The sequence below is a fragment of the Lytechinus pictus genome, chromosome 8 (assembly GCF_037042905.1).
Source record: "Lytechinus pictus isolate F3 Inbred chromosome 8, Lp3.0, whole genome shotgun sequence".
In the NCBI taxonomy this organism is placed as follows: domain Eukaryota; kingdom Metazoa; phylum Echinodermata; class Echinoidea; order Temnopleuroida; family Toxopneustidae; genus Lytechinus; species Lytechinus pictus.
In genome coordinates, this window is record NC_087252.1 from 33,076,647 (window position 1) to 33,089,701 (window position 13,055).

The window sequence follows — 13,055 nt, forward strand, 5'->3', positions numbered from 1 at the left end:
GGCCGTTCAATTGTTGCCCTATGTATCAATATATCAAAGTCTATGAGCATTGTTGCCCTATTTTTAGATATCGTTAAACTATTAATTTCACAGATTGAGTATCAAAATTAAACACCGTAACTGCACAGTGGTCATCGCGAGGGGAAAAGGTACGTGGAATAAACCATCCGACTCCAGTATCGGACTGGATAATCTGAACGGACAGCCAGGGCGATCAGCCCTGTCTGCACACGCTAAAAATCTATCATTCTGCGGCTCGCGTGCTAAGAATGAACTTGATTTTTTTCTCTTCATTCCGAAACTCATCGTGAAAAATGTTATCTAACATGGATTACTACACTCCTAAAATGTATTGTTATGTATCATTTACACAACAATATGAGATGATAACCCTCCTTCGGGCGAAAAGTTTGTATAGTAGTTCGAATCTAGCAATTTTCTTTTAGAAATATAACAAAAATTAACCTGATTTTGAAGGCCTGTCATTTCCTCATAAAGCCGAGAAACATTAATCTATGAACGTTATCAGTTCGGATAAATTATAGTAAATGTAATAAGATGTTTTTTAAAACAATGAAAAATTATGAAGATATTGAAAATAAGGATTTCGAAATGCTATATTAAATTTACGCTATATTTTCATAAATGTTGGCACTTTGTATCACTCATCAAAATGACTGATAATTCGTAATATAACCGACACTTGCCTTTAAATTCGATATGAGCTTGTACACCGGTAGTCAATGTAAATAATAAACATTCGTAACCATACTAAATTTTAACGATTCCACTGGTTTGTAGGATTTTAATTTCGCAGACATTATGGAGATTGAGCAAAACGATGCCTACAAACGTTGCTAACAGGGTTGCTAGGCGCCTTTTATAAACAAAACAAACGGTCACATTTGACTATAAGGTATCTCCACGATCAATCATATCACTCATTGAATACATACCCAGCTCTTTACATGATGAATCGTTCACTTACGCACTATTTTATCAGTCTACATATTATACTGTATGCATGTATATAAACGTATAGAGAGAGAGAGAGAGATTCTAATACAGAGGATACATTCCCATTCATATCATCCGCATCGGGTAATTCGTCTTCAACATAGAGTGGTTGCGTCCGTGCGGTGCTATTCGAACCTTTCTTTTAACTAATACTTCAACATCTATTTTGCCAAGATGAAAGTGACTACGGGATGTTTCATTCTGGTAGCATCAGTAACGGTATTGGGAATACTTCTGGAATATTTCAGTACTAATGGTGAAGTAGTACCATGCAGTACGAGTCGGAAACTGTTGCATGCTTACGGGAGAGGATCTTGCAGAATGATGACCAGGTCGTTAGAGTTTAGGCCCTTTAATCATACGGATTTTAACCGTGATCATATGGTCACTTCATATGTGAGAAATGCTTCAAGGATGTTAGCAGGCCTTCCGAAAGAATCCTCAGAGAAAGGTAGAATCCATTTATGACTTTAATATAAAAAAAAATTGTGTTGATGTTTTTTAGAAATTGTCATATTTCAGTCTAACAAACACTGCATTGATAAGCAAATGATTGCACAAAAAGTTATTAATCATGTCAATGATTTTATGGAAAAAACGTTTTTAACTTGAATGTATTAATAAACCACGTTCAATTGATACGAACCTTTTTTTAATAATATACATAAAATGATAACATAAAAAAACTCTAGCAGTATATTGTATATGCAACATTACTTCATATCATATAATACAATTGACATATATTTCCAATTAATTTGCATCACGTTCTTTAAGCGGTAATAAAATAGGAATTGCGCAGGAATTCAAGACAGAATACAGACGATGACATAAAAACATGAAGATCAGGAATTCCCATGTTATTAGCTCAAGTCGGGCAGCTGATTATGAGGTAGCAAATAATCACGCCGTTATAGAAAACAAAAATGCGACAAGAAAGTCATGTTGTATGTAGGTAAAAACAACATTAATTCATTAATAAATAAAGATGTGTCATGACGTTCCCAACATTTAACCATGGAGCTATTACTTGAGATAGCTCTATGATTTAACTATCTCTTATTAGCTTACTCTTTTTCTTTTGGTTTTCTAGAGAAATCTATTTGAGCCTCGTTCGTTAATGAACGTTATTTTTACCACGGACCTATTACAGATGGACACTCATCGAATAGTTTCACCATGGACCTATTACTTTTAACGCGTTAGTGAAACCATGGACCTATTCCATGGTTTCACTAACGCGTTACTTTCATTGTGTTCTGAATGACATTCTCTTTATATCTTCCTACTTAAATCCCACCGTGTTCCGCCGTCAATAAACAGGCAATGAGTTGAAAGAAGCAATTCGTGATTAGACATTGATATTGCATAAACTGTATGCGCAGCAGATAATAAATCACTAAAATCGTGAAAATTCGATGTGCAGTTCTGATTTTCCTTTGCCAATCTCAGTTCCATTTTTTTTTTATTTTGGGAAAAAATAATGTATGTATGTAATGTGTATATTTTAAGATAAATATTTTTAAATATTTTTAATAAATTTTTACAATTTTCCTCCTGATATTCCAGATATAGGCGACTCATATCGTGTTATTGAAGTCAGTATGTGCGTGCGGAAGTGTGGGGATCAAATAATAACATATTTTATGTCATAAAATCGTCTGCTTCTTAATTTTGCTGCTTCAAATCTAAAGCACAATGATTGACAAGCATTTCTAACACAAGGCATCAGCGAACAAAACCAAAACCAAGAAAGTTGTACCTTTGTCATGTTTGTAAATCATCAGATACGCCTTGGTAGTCGCTATCGTAAAAACACCTGTATTTTCTCGTGAAGATGCTCATAATCGCAAGGCGGCGGATCTCGTTCAATCAAAGAAATGATGGCGTTAATTCCTTCTTTAATAGGACCATCTTTTGACTAAGCTACAAGACATTTGAAATTACAAGTGTTAAAATGGTTTACTTCAGTTGCATGGTTCGTATGCGACATTGATTCACTTTAGAGATACATGCAGCAAAGCATGACTACTATATGCGATCATCCGAGCGCGGTGCATGAAGCAACAGCTGTCGCTAGGTAACAACATTCAGGTTACAATATTTAATTGGTTTTGAGTGAAATGGACGTACTGTCACAGCGACTCTACAACGCATCGATTCAATATACGCTGAAACATGTTCACACTGAAGATCACCAACACAGATTGGCACACGTGGGACAGTGTATTATTACTGCTGGAATAAAGACCCGACGGAAGTGACCGAATCCGCGCTTTATTTTGCTTATTTCTCAGCAATTACACAATTTCTTCCAGAATCCTTTGGCACATATTTTTTATTCATACAAACAGACACTTGGGTGGTCATTATATTAGATTCTGTAAAAAGTCATTTTGAGACTGGAATTTATCCTTAATACTGGTCTTAGACTAGTCCTATAGAGATCTTTCTTTGTTTTTTCAGAGATCTTTTATGCAACAAGTGATCTTTCAGAATTCTTTCCATGAACTTTTCCTGGTCTTTCGATGATCTCTGAATGATCTTTCAATGATCTCTCATGAGCCTTACAGTGATCTCTGCAAAAATCTTGAGAGACTGCCGAAAAATCGTTAAAAGACTATTAAGACCTTTGAAAGTTCAAGACCGCTGAAAGACCACTGAAAGACCATTTTCCTGTAAGACCGTTGTAAGACTGTTTTGAACCGTTTCAAAAAGTTTTGGAGCCCATGAAGACCACGAAGATCACTGAAAGATTGGTCAGGACTCGTGTAAGACCTCAAAGACCATTGTAGATTCATTGAGAGACCTCTGAAAGATCAACCAGAATTCATGGTCTTTAACCCTTTGCGTGCGGGCCCGCGAAACCGGATACCTCTCCCTGCGGCGGAGCCGTTTTTGTACATTGCTGGTATTTGGATCTGAGGCGGTGTTTTCCTAATCTATTGCTAATTGCGCCAAACTGAAGTATTTTCAGGATTTTTAGTAAATGTAAAGATGAAAGATCAGACATTTTTCTTTCTAGAATTTAAGGTCTCGCTTCTCAAATCAACAGAATAGTTAAGAAATTTACGAGGAAAAAGTCCTGTTATTTTGTCAATTCTTCGCTTTTTCCCCAAGTCAATAGGCACTGTGTACAAAAATGCGTAAGGGCAATCAGCACGCGCGGACAGGTCGGGTTCGATCAATACCGCTCTGTTGTCTGCTCTGGTGCTTTTATCATTGCCTATTGTCACGCTACTCATGAATGGTCTCTTTCCCCCTTGTATACAGATCATTTGCAAAGTGTATAATTACGACGATAATCCGTTTTGGGTGAAATCACAGCATACTAAATATCTTTATTTTCCAGAATGAATAAAAAAGGGTGAATATTCCCTTGCAAGTACGATGATGATGCTGCGCAACAAAAGTCCGAAACTATTTTGTGATTTTTGGCTTCTGGGCTTCAAGACGGTGGCCTCAATGTTTCACTAAAAATCGCCTTTGGTTTCTTCTGTTCATGAATTATAGTTTGTAATAAAAAATCATTTTGTTCCTGAAGATTGCATACCAGTGTTCGATTTGTGTTCCTGTTGCAATTTCAAAGAGCGAAGGGGGTAAATGTGACTCAAATAGTGGATCTGAAATTATACCTCCCAACGCTCTCCTCGTCTCGTTCTACGTTTCATTTTTTGTATCTCCCTTTTCCCTCCAAAATAACCATGCTACCGATTACTGTTCGTCACAATGAGAGAAAGTAAATTATTTTTACCTATTGAAATTGTAGCATCTAAATTAAAAGTGTTTTATTTTGTTCTTTCATTTTATTCATTTTTTAACCGTTCTGGATTTTTTCACAACCGAAAACAAAAGTAAGAAATAAACCATGAAAGAATTTGTATCCCGTTTTGTCTCTATCTTTTTAATCGTTCAATTAAATACAGATTCGTTGGGGTCGGTAGGAGGCGTCAGTCCAACCCCCCCCCCCTCCATTCAGCAAACGTATACAAAAACGTGAAGTCCATAAATTTGTGATTTTTAGGGGCCGGATCACTCCCTCCCACATTCAGCTCAACCCCTCCATTATTTAAAACGCTCAGCGGCCCCTGTTATTCTGTTATTTACATCTTTTTCAAATATTTGCTAATGCTCACCAGGGTCAGCGCCCCAATAGTATGTTTGCCGTAAAAAAATATAAGGTCAACCTGTCTTTTGTTTTTTCTTTATATGGATCCTTTTCTGCTACGCTATTCGCCAGAAAAACAAAAGACAAAAAAAAAAAAGGAAGAAACTGGCGAAAAAGTAGGAAAACTATTTTTTTAGGGGAGGGGGGGGGGGGTAGGTGTAAGATTGAGAGGGGTTTGTCGGGACACGTCAAACAAACGTGATTTTTTTTTTTGGTGGATGCCTCAACGTAAATTCTCATTCTATTTCCTCAATTTCCAGCAAGGAAACTTTTAGTTCATTGTTAGTTTTTAGCGTTTGAACTGATTATGCTTTTGTCGAATTTTCAGTGCAAAAATTTTCATATGGGAGAAAAAGAGAGAATGAGATGAAGAGCTTCCAAAACCTAACATGACAAATTCATTCTATAAAATGGCGTGAATTACAAATTGAGGTGGGGGACTAGTATTCTATAATTCTTTATAAGTAAATATTCATGCAATAGCAAAAGCGCACATTATGGTTTACATTATACCTTTTTGGTCTATTTCCTCTTTTTTCCCTTCCATCGTTTCTGTCGTTTTATCATTCTCCTATATATGTATCTCGATTTTCATTTTCTATTTTTTTTTTATCTCACTTGCATCTTCTTACATCCCTATAGGGGAAATTGTCTTTTTTGTGAAGAAAGCACTGTCATGCTCAAGAAGAAAACGTTCTTGCCATGTCTTAAGCGCCTGCATGTTTTTGTCAATAAATGAGTAAACATTTACTTTTTTTAATGTTACTGTCGTAATATGAAAAGCAGTATTCCTAAGAGCTTTTTGTATTGCTAAATACGAAAAGCATTCAGTAGGTCATTCTGACGAAATACACTAATCTTCCTTTTATTCAGGGCGTTGGCTATCTGTCCCCTGCTCTTTTTATAAGGAATTTGTTAGAACGTCCGCCATGACTTTCTTTTGTTTGGGGAGTGCCGAGACCAACAACTGCATGGACGTTTTCATTTTCAAAAGAGCAGGGGATAAACGGTGTTCTAAATTCCTTTATTTTCTGTTTGTTTCCTTTGAAATAGAAGACAAAAATAAGAGCAATATCAGATGAGAGAACGAGAGAAAGCGGGGGGTTTAAAAGTTTACCAGGGGCCCATTTTATATAAAAAAAATTTACAAATTTTCAATAACACTTGAAAGCTACTGAAATCCTTCTATTTGACTGGCGGATGGTAAATTTTGTTTAAATTATTGCGCATTTGTCAATATAAAGTTTACATGTATAATGTATTTATAAAACGGTACCAATTAGGGATTTCCTGGTTTTCCGTTTCTCTGGTTTCTAACCTGTAACTGAATGTATTATCTACCGCTTTCACTTCCCTTATATATATCGTCTTTCTATATCCCCTCCCTTCTATACCTTTTTTATCTGAGTTCTTCGCATTTAAATTATATCCGTATCGTTTTCATTCTTCCCGATTTGGATTACGAGGTATATATACCCGCCCCCATCCCCCTCAATCCTTTCTTTCGGATTTTTTTCTTCTCAGTACCTGTCATTTTACATTACATCTAACGTCCCCCCCCTCTCTCTCTCTCTCTTCATCGGAAACGGTTCCGAGAAAATGCCTCGTTTTTGCCAACTTGTATTGATCGGAGATGGTTGCATTTGTGGGCCTCTCGTCCTATTGCATTGTGGTCATCATGTCGAAAATTTTGGGGTTTTTTCCCCCAGTTTCTCTAATAATGTCCCGAAAACCTTTTAAAATTACTATTGTAACTGTCATTTTACAATAAATTCTATATCATCTTCCATTTTCTATATTGATAACGTGGGTAGATATCTTTCGCAAAAGACAATATGATGATGATCATCATCATATAAAAATGCACGACTAAATTATTTTTTGTGAACTTGGGAGTTAGGATTATGGCAAGACAGAGGCCTCAATCTTTCACTAAAAGTAATTTTCTTTTTTAGATTTTTTTCATAAATTATATGTCTCATTTAATTCGATTTTCCACGCAGCAATCATAATAATAAAATAATTTTGTTCCTGAAGTTTGCGCACCGGTATTCGATTTGTAATATCCTGAAATAATTTCAAGAGTTAAACGATAAAAGTGACTAAAATTGTAAGTCTGAAATCATACCTCCAAACTCTCATCTTGTCACTTTCTACGTTTCTTTCTTTATCTTACTATTCCCTCAAAAAGAGCCATGATAGCAATTCTTGTCTTTTCTATCGCGTTACTAGCAAATAAAAACAGAAAATCGGAGAGAGGAGACAAACAAGCAATATTAGAGTGTAGGTCAGAACATTTCCATCTGGGGGGGGGGGGGCAAGGTCAAACAAGAATATTGATAAAAAGTCATCAGTTTGGCAAGGGTCTGAGGACCGAGTTGCGACAAACAAACGTTGTGGGATTTTTTAAAAAAGTAATCTAACCAAAAAATAAAGCCATGTTGTTATTCGTTTAAGTAGATATTCATGGATTTTTAGCAAAAGCGCACTTGTCTATTTCCCCTTTTATCTCAGTCTTTCATTCTCTCTCGTTCTCCGTGACATCTGAACATATTTTTTTCTATAATTTCCCTAAATGATTCTTCGTTCATCCTTATATGCATCATCACCCAGGGGAAGCGCTTTTATGCAATATGAATCACTGACGGATGTCATAAGCACCTGTGTTGTCGGTAAATGAGAATTTTTTTTTTAGATACGGTATGCTGGTCGAAAAAAAGTATTCATAAAAGCTTTTTGTATTGCTAAGTACGAAAAGCATTCAATGGGTTGTCCTGCCGATAAACACTAATCTTCCTTTTGTTCGTGGCGTTGACCATCTGTATCCTGCTCTTTTCGGAAGGAATTTGTTTGAGTGGCCGCCCAGACATTCTTTTGTTCGGGTAGTGCCGATATCATGAACTACATGGACGTTTCCCTTTTGAAAAGAGCAGAAGATGAATGGTGTGCTAAACTGCTTTCTTTTCTCTTTTTTTTCAGAATAGTATTAATTTTAGACAAAAATAATGAGAAGAAGAGGGATGATGGGGAGGGAAAAAGTTAAAAAGTGCACCGAGATCAGCTCAAAGTACTAAGACATTTCAAGCTTTATGTTTTTTCTGAAAATACAATCGATCGATGAAACCAAGGAGATATCATTCTATCTACAGTGATATCTTCTTGATTAAACAAATAAGACGAAAATGGTGAATAAACTCGTAGCTTATTACGTGACGATCTTGCAGAAAAGATGATAGCGTATATCTATCAGAACAACGATATGAATCAAATCACGTGATCAGAATTAACAAATCACGTGATCAGGCCTTGTGCGCGCACGTACGTGCTCGTCACAAATTTTATCCTCCCCGTCAGACTCCAACGGAAATATCGGGTAAAGTTGAAATGATTTCCTATTTTCAGGATTTTTCCCCACGTAGCTGTATATTTTTTTCAATCTGTTATCGTAATAGGTTTATAAAGGAAATAGTGGCAGAAGTTTTAGTACATAACAATTACGAAAAAGCTGAAAAACTTCATTGAATTAAACCAAACATATCTCGGCTTCTGTCGAAGCCCGTCGTAGCTAAGTGAACGACTCGCTGGGCTTCTGTGGAAGCCCGTCGCACGCAAAGGGTTAAAAGGTGTTTCAGCGGTCTTGTTCTCTGTGGAATGGGGGTGTAAAGAAAAGTGATGAATACATTTACCAAGTATACCCACATCCAGTTATTAAACATAGTTGCTACTGTGCGATAACACTTCAGTAGTGATGCTTTGCAATTTTACTTTCAAAATTGCAATTAACGCAAAAAACAATTACTGGGCAATCGAATTGCTCATACCTAACAATTAGATCTCTCACGTTATGAGACACAAGATTGAAGAATGAATTACAATGTTTGATGATTATGCAACAAAACCTTCAGAAGCTCTGGCTAATTGGATATGCTATAATACGTATCACCAATGCACAATGGCGGGCAGACAGACTGAAATGATGTATAATGGTGGTTCATGACAAAGGATTACAGGGGGTGTTTCACAAAGATATAAGTATCTGAAATACAACGCGCAATCTAATTGATCGATACGCAGTTATGTAGTGCGTGTCCTCTGCATGATCTGACCAATGTGGTAATGCATTTTATGCCGCACGCAACTCGGCCTTTAAAGCTAAATGACAGAAGTTGCAGTAAAACACTGATTTCGTGAGAAAGTCTGTAAAACCAAGGTTAAGTATTACTATATCATCGATCTAGATCTGGTACAGTTAAATAAACTGAACTTTGTGAAATCATAATATCTAAGCTGAAAAACAATCACACTGAAGTTCGCCAACACAGATAGGCACACGTGGGACAGTGTATATTATATTGCTGGAATAAAGACCCGACGGAAGTCACGGTGCCCAAATCCGCGCTTATTATTTCTCAGCAAATACACAATTTCTTCCAGAATCCTTCGGCACATATTTTTTTATTCATATAAACAAACACTGGGGTGGTCATTATATTGGATTCTGTAAAAAGTCATTTTGAGATCGTTACCACAACTGGAATTTATCTTAAGGTGCTACCGTGTGAACAGGGAGCCGATGCAAAATCGGCCTTTTTTGTTGCGTGTAAACGCGATTAACTTGCATCGGCTCTCGGTTCAGAATCTGCAATTTTGCACAACCAAAGAAAAAAAATTGACAAGCAAAAAATATTAAAAGGTTAAAAATAGAGGGGGGGGGGTGGGGGACGTATGCAAAAAAAAAGTTGTCAACCACAAATTTAGGGGGGATCGCCCCCCCCCCCCACCTCAAATTTAGGGAGGGACACGTCCCCGCTTCCGCTGCCTATGCGTGCAAACAGAAAGCCGATTCTGCATCGGCAATTGATGCGAATTTCATTTACTTTACACTTATGACGTACTTCAAAGCGCACGGATCCATGCAGCGTTGTCTTTATTATGAGGTATATTGTTGGTGCACGGATCATTTCAGGTTTTTGCCACGCGAGCCGATTCTGAACAAGGAGCTGTAACAGCGTGTAAACGCAGTGAAAGATAAACCAAATGCCGATTCTGCATTGGTTCTGAACCAAAAGCCGATCACATGTAAACGCGGTATCTAAGTCATACTTAAATCTTTGTGAAACACCCCCAGGCCATATTTTTCGGTCTTCATTTTTTTTTTTTTTTTTTTTTTTTTTTTTAGATGTTTCGTACGATGTATGTCAAAAAGCTACCTTAATCACACCACATTCCCATCCCCTGACTGCCTTGGCTAGTTTTCCTGGATCTGGAAATACTTGGATGCGATATCTCCTGGAAAGAGCGTCCGGATTTTACACCGGGAGCGTATACTATGACAAAGGGCTTTACAACGGAGGTTAGTATTACGGACTACTATACACTCGAACTCAATATGTGATTGCAATGATAAGAGGATAAAACAGCCCTATACCATGATATGAGACGACGAGGAGGAATGATATTTAAAGCAATACATAGAAAAATGAAAAAGAAAATGCCTAAAAAGAAGTTTTTTGCAATAATTAGTTGGCTATAGTTTGTACTTCATACTTTATGTTAATGTAACACTTTGTAGCAATTGCAACTTCATATCTACCGAATCTATTATCAGTTTATCACAGGTATGATTTGATTTGGTTAATAACTGAGGGAGGAGACGCAGATCCCCCCCCCCATGAGTCTATCATGAATTCGCTTACAATGCGGTAACATTATACACACGAAAGAGACAGCCACTAGTAAAAAGGTTTGTTGTAGGGTACATTTGCTACAAAATAATATAAAATAAATATAAAATCATACAAATCATGTTAGCAGTACATCATTTTCAATGTCTTTTTAATTATTGTATGTCTTAAAATGTATAGTTCTAGACCACTCAAACTGAAAATACCGTATGTTGATCTCTTGTAACATTACTTCTCATTCTTGATGCTATAGAAAGAACAAAAAGTCACATAGTGTAATTACAGTGCGTTCATGTAGTGGAATATGTGAAAACATTCACACTCTTAAAATGATCAAATTCAAGAGTGTGAAGATATTTTCACACTGTGGACACCTCGACAGCGTGACTGTACACAGTGTGCTCAATAGTCGACTACGTGAAAATGTAATTCACACTTTTGAAATGCTTAAATATGGTGGTGTGAAGGTGATTTCACATAGTCCACTGTGTGCACACACTGTGGTACCCACTGTGGAAAAACTATGTCCTTTCCCGAAGGGTAAGAGATGTGTCATCTCAAAGGAGACCTTTAGCTTTTCCGTTATGCACTTTTGAAGTAATTCTCCAGATCGTATAAGCGACACGACGATTCGGATAATTGCATGCGGCATAGGTCTGAAAAAGAATTAATCTATGCGGGGTTTTGAATATTTAAGTTGAATATATATATATATATATATATATATATTGTGAAAGAAATGGATGAAGAGAACAATTGTAGGCGTAGCTTAAATCAAGGTTCCCCAGAGCTATCTGCTCTTTTGGAAAAATTGGCAATGCGGAAAAAGTGTCTCTACCGGGAATCGAACCCAGGCTCCCAGCTTTGAACGCCGGTGCTTTAACCACTAGACCACGGCTACCCCGATCAGATTAACCGTCAGATAGACAGATTTTCGACACTCTACCAATTATAATTTCCTTTGTCGGGTGTAGGTGGGTTTTGAACAATGACAAGCCGCCATGCCTCAGCTGAACCAAAGCTATATTGCTTTTATACAGCACACGTATAGGAGAGGGTATACAAATGTGTGAAAATATACATGTAAAACAGCTTTATTTGGCAACCCTTTTATTTTAATATTTTGTGAAAGAAATGGATAAAGAGAACAATGGTAGGCGTAGCTTAAATCAAGGTTCCCCAGAGCTATCTGCCCTTTTTGAAAAATTGGCAATGCCGAAAAAATGTCTCTGCTGGGAATCGAACCCCGGGCCCACAGCTTTGAACGCCGGTGCCTTAACCACTAGATCACAAAGACGGGCTAGTGGCTAGTGGTCTATGTGGTCTAGTGGTTAAGGCACCAGCGTTCAAAGCTGTGGGCCCGGGGTCCGATTCCCGGCAGAGACATTTTTTCGGCATTGCCAATTTTTCCAAAAGGGCAGATAGCTCCTTGATTACCATTGTTCTCTTCATCCATTTCTTTCACAAAATATTAAAATAAAAGAGTTGCCAAAGCTGTTGTACATGCACAATTTAACATATTTATATATATATATGTATATATATATTATTTATTTATATATGCATGTATATATTATCTCTATCTTTCACAAAATATTAAAATAAAAGAGTTGCCAAAGCTGTTGTACATGCACAATTTAACATATATATATATATATACATGTATATATATATATATATATATATTATTTATTTATATATGCATGTATATATTATCTCTATCTTTCTTTCCGGGTTCATTGGAAAGGTTTTAAAGGAGAAGCTGAGAGACCTAAAATGGGAACTACTCTTACCGTGAAAACCCATGAGTTGGGATGGCAGATATCTTCCAAGATCTTTAAAAAAGCGGTACTGATTGTACGGAATCCCTATGATTGTTTGCTAGCCTATGCTAACTTTAGAGCTAAAGGTCATACAGGGTTTGCATCACGCCAGTACTTCAAATCTCATGGTAAGCAACATATTAATTTCATGCCAAAGATCAATTGAATTCTTTTTTTTTAATCGTTCAAACATCATGTGTATGACGTCATAATCTCATGTCGTCCTTTTACAGAGGATATAGGAATACGTGATACACTGTTAGAAAATGTATCCTTAAAATAAAAGAAGTTCCTGTAGCAGAGTCTCGAGAACACATGTAATCTTACCAGATTGCGTAATCTTACATTTTTTCAAATTCAATT

General features: G+C 36.7%; 1 long non-coding RNA gene across 1 annotated transcript; it reads left to right on the forward strand.

Annotated features, from left to right (window-relative positions):
- The first annotated feature begins 1,058 nt into the window (after nucleotides 1-1,058).
- Nucleotides 1,059-12,815, forward strand: LOC129266507 (uncharacterized). The gene is made up of 3 exons (XR_010294317.1): nucleotides 1,059-1,468; nucleotides 10,365-10,538; nucleotides 12,617-12,815. It is a non-coding gene; the product is annotated as an uncharacterized LOC129266507 (long non-coding RNA).
- The last annotated feature ends 240 nt before the right edge of the window (nucleotides 12,816-13,055 follow it).